Source organism: Podarcis gaigeae, assembly GCF_964106915.1.
Source record: "Podarcis gaigeae genome assembly, chromosome: 11".
Taxonomy (NCBI): domain Eukaryota; kingdom Metazoa; phylum Chordata; class Lepidosauria; order Squamata; family Lacertidae; genus Podarcis; species Podarcis gaigeae.
The window spans coordinates 34766395-34779666 of record NC_139687.1 but is presented as its reverse complement, the minus strand read 5'-3'; the positions used below and the strand labels follow the sequence as shown (position 1 = coordinate 34779666).

General features: G+C 41.5%; 1 protein-coding gene and 1 long non-coding RNA gene across 3 annotated transcripts in view; one reads left to right on the top strand and one right to left on the bottom strand.

The window, feature by feature from the left end:
• The first annotated feature begins 848 nt into the window (after positions 1 to 848).
• The window catches only part of ZNF366 (zinc finger protein 366), a 30803-nt gene continuing 18379 nt past the window's right edge, over positions 849 to 13272 (top strand). Inside the window, exon 1 of one of the 2 annotated variants that reach the window (XM_083703049.1) lies at positions 849 to 1007. The gene's annotated coding sequence lies outside the window, so the exon portion shown is untranslated. Of the gene's footprint in view, positions 1008 to 7208; positions 7381 to 13272 lie in introns of those variants that run through there. The other variant, XM_083703050.1, reaches the window with a different exon arrangement.
• LOC310827279 lies at positions 5235 to 6816 on the bottom strand. The gene is made up of 2 exons (XR_014556271.1): positions 6422 to 6816; positions 5235 to 5749 (listed from the first exon to the last, which is right to left on the bottom strand). It is a non-coding gene; the product is annotated as an uncharacterized lncRNA (long non-coding RNA).

Sequence of the window (13272 nt, the reverse complement as noted above, 5' to 3'; positions counted from 1 at the left end):
GAGGCTTAGTTTGGCTACTCCTGTGGCAGCAACTGATTCAGGCTCAAAACAGAAAGGAATGATCAGCCACACATGCTATGAGAGGTGTCACAAATAATTCCTATCTTTGCTCAAGCCATGTTCATGTGTCAGAAGAACTCCTGTAGTAACCATCCCTTTTACACAGGGGCAAAAGATCTGCCCCTCCTGGCAAGAGCACAATGATCACTATTGCAATAAATGATCTTTGGGATAGTGCTCGTGGCAAGCAGCAATTTCCTCTCATTCATATATATATATATGACTTCTGAATAAACATGCTTATGATTGCACTTCAGATTTATATTATCACCTCATCAAAAGCACACAAAACGCCTGAACCCATTTTATTTCTTTATGTACATTTATTCTTTAATAAATGTACTATTGAGGCTATTAGTTTTATTTGTGTACACCGAGATCTTTCCCCCGTCTTTGAATTGCCTTGTATATTTTCCCTGCCTGTATTCTTCTGGCTAGGGCTGTTAAAATGCTTCTAGATATGGGCATCTTATTCCCCAAAGGCAAGGCTCTACGTTTTGGAACATTGTGTTTGTTTTGATCGCATTCCACCCATCGAGTTATAAATTACACCCTACGAAATCCATCATAAAGATATAATACTTGAGGAATTTCTTTTGGTTTAGTGATATTTATTTTTCCAACCATTTTGTTTGAGAGAAAATGAGATGGCTATCTGCCGTTTCCTTATTTTTTTTGCAGGAAAGCTAAAGGGCTGTTGACTTCCTCTCCCCTCCCTTCCTTCCTTCTTTCTGAAGGTACAGAACTCATCTGAGAGAAGAAAATGGAAAAAAAAACCAACAACCCCAGAACGAAGTGATTGTTCCTGTTCTCTTTCTTAAGTCATTTGAAACACTGTCCCTCCTTATTTTCTAAATCAACCACAGTTCCCTACTCAAGAAGCGACAGAAGCTGCCAATTAGGAAGCGGGTACAGAACTTGGGCCACTAGAGCAGTGTCAGCAGCTGGTAAGTTAAACTTCCCAATGTACTGAAGGTAACAATGTGAAACTTTAATAAATTCAGGAGATAGCACAGGAAAATGCTGCTTTGGGCTGGACTACGCTCCAGTTTTCCATTTACTGAAGCAAGCCATCAGAGATCTAAGAGACAGGAAGATGGATAATTTCAGCAGAAAGGGAACTGTTAAAAGTTTCTCGGTGTACTTTAACATTGCCAGATTCTCTTATTTTAAAGGATTATTCCTATCCCCCAGCCACATAAAACAGAATGAGCATCTTGATTACAGAATGTTATGACCAGAGATGAAAGGATCTGTCAATTTCGGTTCGTTTCTCAGTTTCCCTGTCTTAAATTCAGTTTTCTACATTTGCAGCAAGTTGTGATTTTTTTTAATAAAAAAAGAATTCTCATGAAAATTCATCTGCATTTTAGTGTGAATTTCTCCTAATAGACATATTTTTATATGCAGTTTTTACTATTGCATACTTTTTTCTAATATAATGCATTTTTACATGCTATTTTCACTAAGAGCTTCATTTTTGTGCACACTCTCTCCTAATATGTACATTTTTGTAAACACCGGCTAGTTGGAGAACTTCATCACAACGTTTGGATAAGTGCGAATTTTAAAGGATAGCTGTGCTTTGGTTCACATTATTTTTTTTAAGTGTGAATTTGATACATTTGGCTTTAAATGGAAACTTAATTGACTTTCTTCTCTATCACTAATTACATCTGCATTCTTTATAAGGGATTGCTTGCCCCCATAGCAGCACCAGTGTCCTTTAGTACTGCAAACATCTGTTCTAGAAAAATCTAAATCATATAACTGTTTCACTGCTCTGAAACCACAAGTTGTTGTTCTTGTTGTTGTTGCTTTGTTGTGCCCCAAATAGTGGGAAAGTAGAAAATTTTTGGAGGCATGGAATTTAATTCCCTAGTTCCTTTTGGGAGTCTAGTAGTAGGTAGCTGTTACACAGGCTCAGGAACTGGCTTGTTATATTTTGGTTATAGTAGAAACCTAACCATGGGTCAAGTGTGTATATGTGTGCATTGTGAATATATCTGGAATGAGCAGGGGTAGGGTTGCCTGGCCTAGAATTGTAGTATGCCTTGATTCACCTGCTTACAACATCTGGGAAATAATAATAATAATAATAATAATAATAATAATAATAATAATAATAATAATAATAATAATAATAATATTTATACCCCACCCATCTGGCTGGGTTTCCCCAGTCACTCTGGGTGGCTTTCAATGGAGCATTAAAAACAGAATAAAACTTCAAACAATAAGAACGTCCCTAAACAGGGCTGCCTTCAGATGCCTTCTAAAAGTCAGATAGTTGTTTATTTCTTTGATATCTGATGGGAGCGCATCTGCTCTTTTCTTGTGGCTGACGTGTGAAGAACTGAATGGTCTTTTGATCCCTACTACTTCTGTGATAAAGCAGAGGATATAATATGGGAACAATATTTCACATTAATTCTTCACCTCTCATGTGTCTTCATTCTTGAGAGTGTACCATACCAGTGAACCTGCTGAACTGCATCGTAAGCAGGGATTTTTGGAACTCTGTTATGTACAAAAACAATTGCAAACGGTTGTGTTTGTCTTTAAAAAATGCAATACCTTTGATCAATGGTAATATTTCTCTCAAGGAAATTTGAGTTTTAAGGCTGCATTCCATTAGCCTAGCAGTATACCCTATTAAACTCAACAGGACTCAATCCTATGATGTATAGGATTGCATTATAAAGGCTTCAAGTCATGATTTTGTAGGCTCAGTCATTAATTGTGCCATACCAGGATCTTGTTAAAGGTATTTTTCAGCTACCGATTGCATGTTAAGAAGCTGAGGTGCAGTAAAAATGTAACTTAATAGAAAAGGCTGAATTTATGGGAGATGATGCAATGAAGGTGTTTAAAATATGAGTATGAATTGTTCACATGATACACAAACTCCAGGTAAGGGGCTTGTTGTAGGGTAGAGCTGTGTTTTCATTACGGCTGTAATCCTATATACACTCACTGTGGAGCACACCCCACTGAACTCAGAAGGACACTTACAAATAAACATGCATATGGTGGTGCTATATGTTTGGTGAAGATTTGCCCCAGAGATCTAGCACTGAGTCTTTTCTTAAGGGAAGAATGTGATGTTGTTCAAAGCTAACCAGACTATGATGATGAATACAGCCATCCTCGACCCAGTGTTTTCCAGATGTTTCCAGCTATGCTTTCCACCAGATTCAGCTAGCACAGTCGTGCTGCCTGGGACTGATGGGAGTTTTGGTCCAAAACACATTACCTGATATATTAGATAGCAACAGCATTAGATATTACCAAAATAGCTATACTGCTAAAGGGAGACTCACCCCTCTGCACTGATTGTATGGGAAGTTCAGCAGCCCTTAAAGCTCCGCCATTTTGCTCAATGCCTTCTTATTTGACTTGGGGCTCTTTTGTGTCTCCATTCTTTGAGGCAGTTGGGTCATGAAATTGTAAACCTCCTTGAATGCTTTAAAAAGTGGGGCAATCTCTCCGGGGCTTAGCTCCAATGCTGTGACTCACAAGCCCATCACTGCTTTTGTGTCAATAACATTGGGATACTATAGAAAGCTTCCGTATAATGGGTCAAACTCTTGGTCTGCCTAACTTCAGTGATGTCTACACTCACTGGTAGTAGCCCTTCAGAGTTTCAGAAGAGGGCCTTTCTCAGGCCTACCTGGAGTTGTCAGAGGTGGAACCCTTAGAACCTTCTGCATGGAAAGTAGATTGTCTACCACTGAGCTACAGCCCTTCATCCCCAAAGTGGAAGCCATTTCCCAAAGGGAGCAGCTGTTTGCTGGCCTGACGTGACATGGCAGTGGCACAAAAGGACATGGTTAGTGTGGTCTGTCAAGCACAGGGCAGTGGTGGTAAGGGAGCAGAGGCCCATCCTATCCCCTTGCAGAGAATTCGGTGAATTTGTTTTCCTCACAGCGAACACCGGGGCTCAAAGCAAACAGCTTAAGAACATAATAATGTCCAGATCAAAGGCCTGTCTAGTCCAGCATTTTGTGGCCAACCAGATGCTTATGGGAATCCCACAAGCAAGACCTGAACGCAATAGCACTCTCATGTTTGTGACTGATATTTAGAAGCATACCACATAATGGCATAATAGTTTTCTGGCTAAGAATTTCCAGGTCAGTGCCTTCCCTCGTGAAGAATTGGATCAGTGTTGCGCTGAAGTAGAGCAAGTAATTGTAGTTAAGGTTTATGGTATAAACCAGGAAAGGGAAACAAATCATAGAATCGTAGAATTGTAGAGTTGGAAAGGACCCCAAGTATTATCTAGATTCTAGAACAATCCCCTTGAGATGTTGGTGGACTCTAATTCCCATCAGCTCCAGCCTGAATGGCCTGTAAGGTAAGGGAGATTGGGAGGAGCTGTGGCAAGGGATGGGACCTACATTTGAAGGTCCACAGGTTCCCCATTTCTGGTATAAATGATTCCATGCTGGATCAGATCAAAGGTCCATATAGTCTGTTTCTCACTGCAGCCAAGCAGACAGGATTGGTGTGTGTGTGTGTGTGTGTGTGCTTGCAGATTGGGTATTTTTTTATGGGGGGGGGAGGGATCAGTGATCCACATAAGTACAAGTGTTTTTGTAGTGTCACATGAAATTGTCAGGGGGGGGGGAATGCCAGTCCCCATTTATTATTTATTTATTTATTTATTTATTTATTTATTTATTTATTTATTTATTTATTTAACAGAAGCTGCACACCACTTATTCATAAATAATGCAAGTGATTTACATAAAATATAAAATATACATTAAAACTATTGATAAAAAGCCGGAAGTTAAGAACAGGTTGACCTAATGAAAAATTTCAAAATTCAGACAATACCCTTTCTGGGGAAATCCTGATAATTAAAAAAACAACAAAATGAAATGAAATACTCTGTTGATAGTGACATGTTTGCAGAAGTGGCTTAGTCATGGTGGCCACATGACCCGGAAGCTGTACGCTGGCTCCCTCGGCCAATAAAGTGAGATGAGCGCCGCAACCCCAGAGTCGTCCGCAATGGACCTAACAGTTAGGGGTCACTTTACCTTTACCTTTAAGCTCAGATGCTCATATCCACCAGGAGCTGTGCATTCAATATTGTGGGTCCATTTTTTAAAAAAATAGTTTAGAGATTTTCCTGTGTCACAAAACAAACAAACAGGGAAAAGTACATATAACACCTTCATTTTTTATTTATAGAGTCTTTTTCACAGTTGGTTTACATTTTATATGAGACACTATCATTCTAGATTGCATTCAGTTTGGGGGGGAGAGAAGGAGGGGCAGAGTTGAGAGGGTAATGTTCTTTTGTTCTATAGCATAGCATTTGTGTGAATATTGTGTCAGCATCCTTTACGTTCCACCTTGCCCTTCGAGATGAACCACAAACACCTTTGTGTGACTAAATTGTTGCTAGAAGCAGCCAAAAACCCCTGGCCCATGCACACTTGGTCTGGAATGGTAAACACTTCCTAAATTGTACTGCTCTATGTGATTGTTTCGGATAGACGTGATTGCTGCCTTGCTGAAGTCATCCTGAGTCTTTCTTACTTGTGTTCTTCAACAACCCTTAAAAGGGTTGTCACGTCTTCAGTTCCACTTTAGTAATGTGGATGGGAACTGAATGAAGATAGGAAGTGGTTCTTGTTGGGAAAATGCTTCATTCTGTAGTCCAAATCAGCACCTGAAGGTAATTTCCAATAGAGAAGTGAGATGTCAGCCAGCCTTTCCTTGTGCATATCTCTCTGTGTGTACTTTACTGCTATTTCCAACTCATTCAAGGTCATGGGCAACTTGAGCAGCTTTCTACGGGCTTCCAGTTCCAACACCATTAATCAAAACAGTTAAGGAAATGCAAACTTTAAAGCAGTGCTCCTTTGGTGCCACTCTGAGCTCGTTTGGGTAGAACAGAGGGGTTAGAAATGTAACAAACAAACAAACAAACAAACAAACAAACAAACTGCTATGTGAGCAGCTCACCACAGCACTGCTTCTTTTGCTGCTGTTCCACTGTCCGGACTGGGATGAGTCACCAACTGGGAACCAAAAGCGCAAAGAACAAGTTGAGAACAAAGCCAGGAGGCAGGACTGAGGGACAAGCCCAAAGCCCAAGCAAGGATATAGGAACATATAGGGAAGGGATGGTGGGAATTGGAGTACAACAACATTTGGACTCAAAGTTGAAGAACACTGAACTAGACAATGGCATAACTTGTGTGATATCCTTCAGATGTTGTTGGATTCCAACTCCCATTAACCCTTGGCTGTGTTGGCATTGCATAATGAGAGTTGTCATTCAACATCTGGAGGTCACCACATTTAAGTCCCACCCTCTGGATATCCTAAACTCATTTACCTGAGAGTAAGCCTTGCTAAACACAGAAGGGCTTACTTCTGAGCAACATAAAAAAAAAATATTGTACTGATTGCGTCCGGTATGATTCAGTATTGTGTTCAATATTATGTACTATAGATTTTTGGGAGGGGGCATTGAGTGACTGAGAAAGTTGTGGACCCTGTAGATTTATGCCTCCTTTAAATCCACTCCAATACATTCCTGATCCACCCTCAACACGTCATGTGCTGGTCTCCCAAAGGAGCCCACAGGGCAAGGCAATTTAGTTGTTTCAGCACTAAGGAGAGGTCCTAGTGAGAAACTTGTTCCAACAAGTGAACTTAAGTCTTTTGAGTGTCTGCCTCCAATCCACCTCTGTCCCTTTTTAGAAGTCTAGAATTTTTTAAAGAGCCAGCCTTCTGGCCAGAAGGTAAGCAGTTCTCCTAAACTCCATGGCCTGCAGCCCAGTGTGCTCTTTGTGCTGTTGGACTGGTGAGGTACTGTGAGAGGCACAGGTGACGGCACCCCTGAAGGTCCTAGCTCTAATTCTGAAGGCCCTGGTGCTTTGGGATGTGGCTCAGTGGGCTCCTTCCTGCCAGTTTCTGGTTCAGTGGTCCCATAAGTTTTAGGCTTGGGGCCAGAAACGTGGTCTGCCTCCTTAGTGGGTGACCCTGTAGACTCTGTCTCAGTATCCTGGTCACTGCTTGATTCTGGGGTCATGACACATTCTGCCCCTTTGTCTTTAGCAGTGTTGGAACTCTGACATCAGTAAGGTCAAGGCTGCAGAGGTTTCCATGGTGGTAGGAAGTAGTCTTGGATATCCCTTTCTGATGTCAGACCATCCTCAGAGAGGGAGACCTGAAACACCCAATGGATGGAAGGAGGGAGAAGTGCTGACCAGAGAAGAATGGCAGATTAAACGGATGGAGTATGCAGAGATGGCGAGACTGACAGGAAAGATCAGAAACCAGGAAGATCAAGTATTTCTAAAAGACTGGAATAAATTTTTAACATATTTAAAAGACCACTGTAAACAGTTAAAATCATTGGCAGGGATACAATGACACTTGTAATGTGAAATGAACTATGGTAACTATGGAAATATAACAGATAGATAATAGTAAAATATGCAGAATATATATATACCGGTATATAACCCATGGAGCGGGAGAGGGAGGTCAGAAGGTTTGAAATAACCTTTTATTTTAATGTTTTGAAATGATTAAAGTTAAAATGTATATGTAAAACGAATAAAACAAATTATAAAAAAGAAAAGAAATGAAACACCCAAAGGCCCCTGGGATACTCTTTCAAGGGTCATAGGATTTGCAGCCTTAGCTGTAATCATTGATATCACTGATTTCACCAATACAAAAGACAATATTTGAATGTCAAATGCTGGTTTCAAACTTCAAATGGTTGCATTTTTACACCAACATTTGGACACTCAGCAACTTATGAAATACAAAACCTTTCAGTCCAGCTCTGCTATAGACCCAAATAGACCAGTTCTTATTATATTTGACCTGTTTTGTGGGCATCATGTGAACATCAGACTGTAAGACCATTGATAACTAAATTGCTAACTAATTGTTATTTTAAGGTTGAAATTATTAGTTTGATATTAACTGAGAGCTTTGTTTTAAACTGAAAAGTGGGCTGCAAATACCTTAAATAAGAAATTATGAAATTGAAATTGAAAAGTGCCTAATCTCCAAACTTTTAAACTGGGAATACTCATGATTTTAAAAGGTGAAATACCCCAATTGACTATAATTGCAGGCTTAAAGCCAAGTCCACCCACTTAAGTGCTTTGTGAATTAGAATTCTTTGGGACAGAATATGCATCCCTAAATACACAGTCAGCATCTTTTATGAAGGATATCCCAGATGTGATGTGCGGATATCCTTGACACCTATATTTAAAAATTGATTTCTGTAATGTTCCTGTATGCAGACTTTATTTCTGGAAGAACTTGATGTGCTTGATCTTGTGTCACTCAGATAGCTTTTCCTAATGTGATAACAACTCCTAAGGCATTTTGTGAAAATACTTGAGTTGAGCTATAAAATTATTCTGATTAGGCTGTGCTTCCCTTTGCTTCATGGGAAAGATATGCTAAAGTTGCTGTCGCCTCTGCACTTGGTTCAGGGGGGCTTAAAATCTCCATGGAAATGTCAGCAATAGAAGGAGGATAGAGAGAACAGAGGCAGGAGGGGGTTGAGTCATGGCTTCAGAATTAATTCCCTGTAGGCTGAATATGTGAATGGCAAATGTGTTATACTCCAAGTGGCATTTTACATATGACCAGAATGGCAACAAACAGAGGAGAGATTCTCAACCTGTCTGGCAAAGACTAAGAATCAAATGAGATCAACAGGAACTCCTGTGCTTTAAATGGCAGTGGGGCAGAAGAGGGGTGGAGGAGAAATTCAATTCAGGTTGCATTAAACTCAAACTTTCCTAAATTTCATTTCCCAAAACAATATGCAAACTAAAACACAGTGTTTGGGACTTTTTACTTTAGAGGGAAGGCGAGTAAGATTATAAAATTGTGCATGGCATAGGGAACATGGACACAGAAAATGTATCTCTCACAACACTAGACCTCATGAACTTCCGACAAAGCTGAATTTTGGGTCAGATTCGGGACAGATGAAAGAAAGTACTTCTTTATGCAGTGTACAGTGGTACCTCGGGTTACATACGCTTCAGGTTACATACACTTCTGGTTACAGACTCCGCTAACTCAGAAATAGTGCTTCAGGTTAAGAACTTTGCTTCAGGATAAGAACAGAAATTGGACTCCGGCGGCACAGCAGCAGGAGGAGGCCCCATTAGCTAAAGTGGTGCTTCAGGTTAAGAAGTTTCAGGTTAAGAATGGACCTCCAGAACGAATTAAGTACTTAAACTGAGGTACCACTGTATAGTTAAACTGTTGCTCCCACAGGAGGCAATGATGGCCACCAACTTGGATGGCTTTAAAAAAGGGTTGCTGGAAACCATAAGAGAAGAGTATGCTTTGTGCTCAGGCCCCACTTGTAGATTTCCCCCAGATGCCTGGCTGGCCACTGTAAGAAAAGAATGTCAGACTAGATGGGCCACCGGTCTTATCCAGCAGGGCTCTTCTGATGATGTTCTTACAGTTCAAAATTCACACTTCTCTGAATTTTGCAATGCCTTTTTCCAGCCAAGCAATGTGCACAAACAGACATGATTGTGCACAGAAATGCATAGTGGAAAATGGCATGATTAAGGAAACACACACAATTGCTTTTCCATATATACATACACAAAATTGCATACCGAAATGTGTATATTAGGCAAAATTGCGCACAAAAATGTATTTTAGAAATTCAAACCAAAATGCTGATTAACTTTCACGAGGACTTAACAACAACAAAAACCACCCACTGGCGTGAAAATGTGGCGAGTCAAAATAGGAAAGGGGAACAGGAGCTAATGTGACCGTATAAATTGTTAATTCAAATATATACCAGACTGCTAACCACAACACAAAAGTCTCAAGGAAAGCTGGCCAGATGTTCTCGCATTTCTCTTCTTGTGGTCGCGCTGATACTTTGCCAGCTCAGGGAAGGACAGGGAGTGCAAATCATTAATCGGTTGTTGTATGGGAGGCAATGACTTCTGCTTCAAGTGTTCAAGCACTATGCATTTTGGCTGACCCTAAAGCACTCATTACCTAGTTCATGACCCAGCAGTGCATTCCAATTTATTTGCAGAACTTGATAAGTAGTCATGCAAACTTGCTTTAAATATTAGCTACTCCTAATAATAACAATGCAACACAGATTTACAACATCCCTTGCATTTATTTCACTGCTCTCCCCCCGCCATGTTGTGATTTTGAATTAAAAGCAGTATGTAAATAGCAATAAATAAACAGATAACAGCAATCAGTTCCAAACAAATAGGCAGATGACTTCAGGAGTGGGGAACCTACAGCCCTCCATAAGGGTTACTTATTTCATTTTAAAAAAATGTTTATATCTGTTGTGTGCTTTTAGTTGTATGTGTTATAATTTTGTGCCTTGAGCCATCTTTGGTCCTGCACTGGGAAAAAGGCGGGATAAAAATAAAATAAATAAATAAATAAGTTGTTAGACTCCAACTCCCATCAGCCACAGCCAGAAACGCCAATGATCTGGGGTGATGGGGGTTGTAGTCCAGCAATGTCTGGCAGGCTGCAGATTAACCACCCCTAGATTAATTGGACTGCTGATCTGTGGCTATACAAAAAACACTTAGGGCCAAATTAGGTATTGCCAAAGACTTCTTTGTCTTTTCGGAGGGCTTCCCCCCTCCCAAAAAAACCTATATACCCCTGCTTTGTACTGATTATACCTTTGCCTCCCATGCTGATTTTCTGCTACAGATTACACATCCCCCAAACTGCTCTTATGATGAAAGAGAAAACATGCAGATATTAATATGGGAGTCTGTGTCTTTTAACCTCTGAAATTAATGGCTGTTTCATGGGGGCCATTTACACCAAGGAACTGATGTGGGGCTAAAGGCAAAACCCCTCTCTTTTTGCACTGTACCATTGACCCCCATCACTTTGCCCTTCTGCAACAAATCTCAGAACTCCTCTTTCCTTTCAAGTTTGGCCCTCAGTAGCCATTTCACTTTGTCAGAGACTTCCTTTGCCTGTGACATCTTTTTTCAGTGCACTGTGGGAGTGTTGCTATCTTGAGAATAGGCCAGAGCTTAGTGGTGGAGCACATGCTTGGCATGCAGAGAATACCACGTTCATTCTTTGGCCTTTCCAGTTAAAGGAAGGAGCGCTGAGAAGGACTCAGGGGAGCTGCTAGCTGCTGTCACCAGAGACAGGACTGGGCAAAATGATGACCCCCTTCTGTACAAGGCGGCCTCATCTGTGGATGCCATCAGAAGCAAATCGTCTTTTCTTGTAATTTTATATCTCTGTAGGAAAGGATTGTTTCTCCTCCCGCAAGCCTGGCTTAAATTATAAGAGCCTATAATTTAAAGATCCTGGGTTATCTGCACACCTCCCACACACAGTGAGTTCAGCTACTTTTTCATCTAATCATCTGTACCATGAAAGTAGAGCCAACTCTCTAACTTTGTTCAGTTATATAAGAGACGTTGGTGCTGGTTTAAAGTTGCTCGCGTACAGCAAAGTGAAAGCGAATTCCCATCCATGCACAACACCACTCCAAATGGTGATGGCCATTTGATAAGATAACAACAACCTAAGACAAACCTGCTAGATCAGCCCGATGGCCCATCTAGACTAGCATCCTGTTCTCACAGTGGGCAACCAGCTGCTGGTGGGAAGCCTGCAAACAGGACATTATCGCAAGAGCATGCTCCTCTCCTGTGGTTAATGGCAACTGGTATTCAGAGCCATAATGCCACTGACAGTGGACAAGGAACAGAGAAATCCTGGCTAGAAGCCACCGATAGCCTTGTCCTCCATGAATTGGTCCAATTCTCTTTTAAAGCCACCCAAGCTGGTGGCAATCGCTGCAGGTACTGGCTCCCGGTGGAGTACAGGGTCAGCTTTAAGGTGCTGGTGTTGACCTTTAAAGCCCTATGCGGCCTAGGACCCACGTAGCTACGGGACCACCTCTCCTGGTATGCCCCGCGGAGGACAAATAACAACACTTTGGAGGTCCTGAGCCTCAAGGAGGTTAGATTCATTTCAATTAGGGCCAGGGCCTTTTCAGCCCTGGCCCCAATGTGGTGGAATGCTCTGTCACAAGAGACTAGGGCCCTGTGGGACTTGACATCTTTCCACAGGGCATGCAAGACAGAGCTGTTCCACCTGGCCTTTGGTTTGGACACGGTCTGACCCTTATGTTTCCCTCCCCTTATAGTCTTGATTTATCAGCTACTTTAAAATAAGGCTGCATTTTAAACTGCATTTTAACCTGTATTTTAAATTGGTCCCCCCCTCTCTTTTTCCCCTATTATGTTTTTACTGTGATTTTATTGGTGTTAGCCGCCCCGAGCCTGACTCTGGCCAACGAGGGTGGGGTATAAATTATTATTATTATTATTATTATTATTATTAATCTACTACCAAGGGGTTATGTGCACAACCTGGATGCACTGGGGCTAGAGATGGGGAGAAATTCAGTTCACATTGCAATGCAGGGTCTGCAAGCCTTGACCAGGGCTGAGGCTGGGGTTGACAAAATGGAGGTCCTTGCCAACAGAGGTCTGACGTCTTCTTAAAACTGTATTGTTCAGATAAGTCCCCCCCCCAAAAAAAAACCCCTGTGATTCTTTGACAAGCAGTTCCTGCAGATGAATTTTATGTTTTTATTATCTTTGTTGCAACGCTGTGCTTTTCGTCTGCATACCGCCTTGGGATATTTGGTATGAAAGCACAATTTATCAATATTTTAATAAGTAAATGACGCAAACTTACCTTCTCCACTCTTCCCGGAACAACACCCGAACCAAAGTACTGCTGCTATCCTTCAAAGCTTGTACTCCTCTGAATTTTGTGGTGCAAGCCCTCCAACAGAGGGTCATAAAAAGAGGAGTAGCTGGTAGAGACGAGAGGTGGTGCTCTGCTGCCCCCCAACCCTGGGCACTGATGTAATTGAGGCTATGCCACCAAGGAGAGAGAGAGGGGTGAAGCAATGGGGAAGTTTTCATGGTGTGAATGAATCTGTGGATCCAGCCTGGTGCTCCCACCAAAGCATCTCGCAGTGTGGTGAACCTCCCTACCTTGCCCTTCTCCCTTGGAGTAAGACACAGCAACGCCAGTACTGGGAGGTCAGGAAAGCACTGCTGCCCTCGTTGCTGGCTACCTCTGTACAAAAATGCATATTTGGGGAGGGGGCAGCAGGGGAAGACTACAAAGAAATGGCTT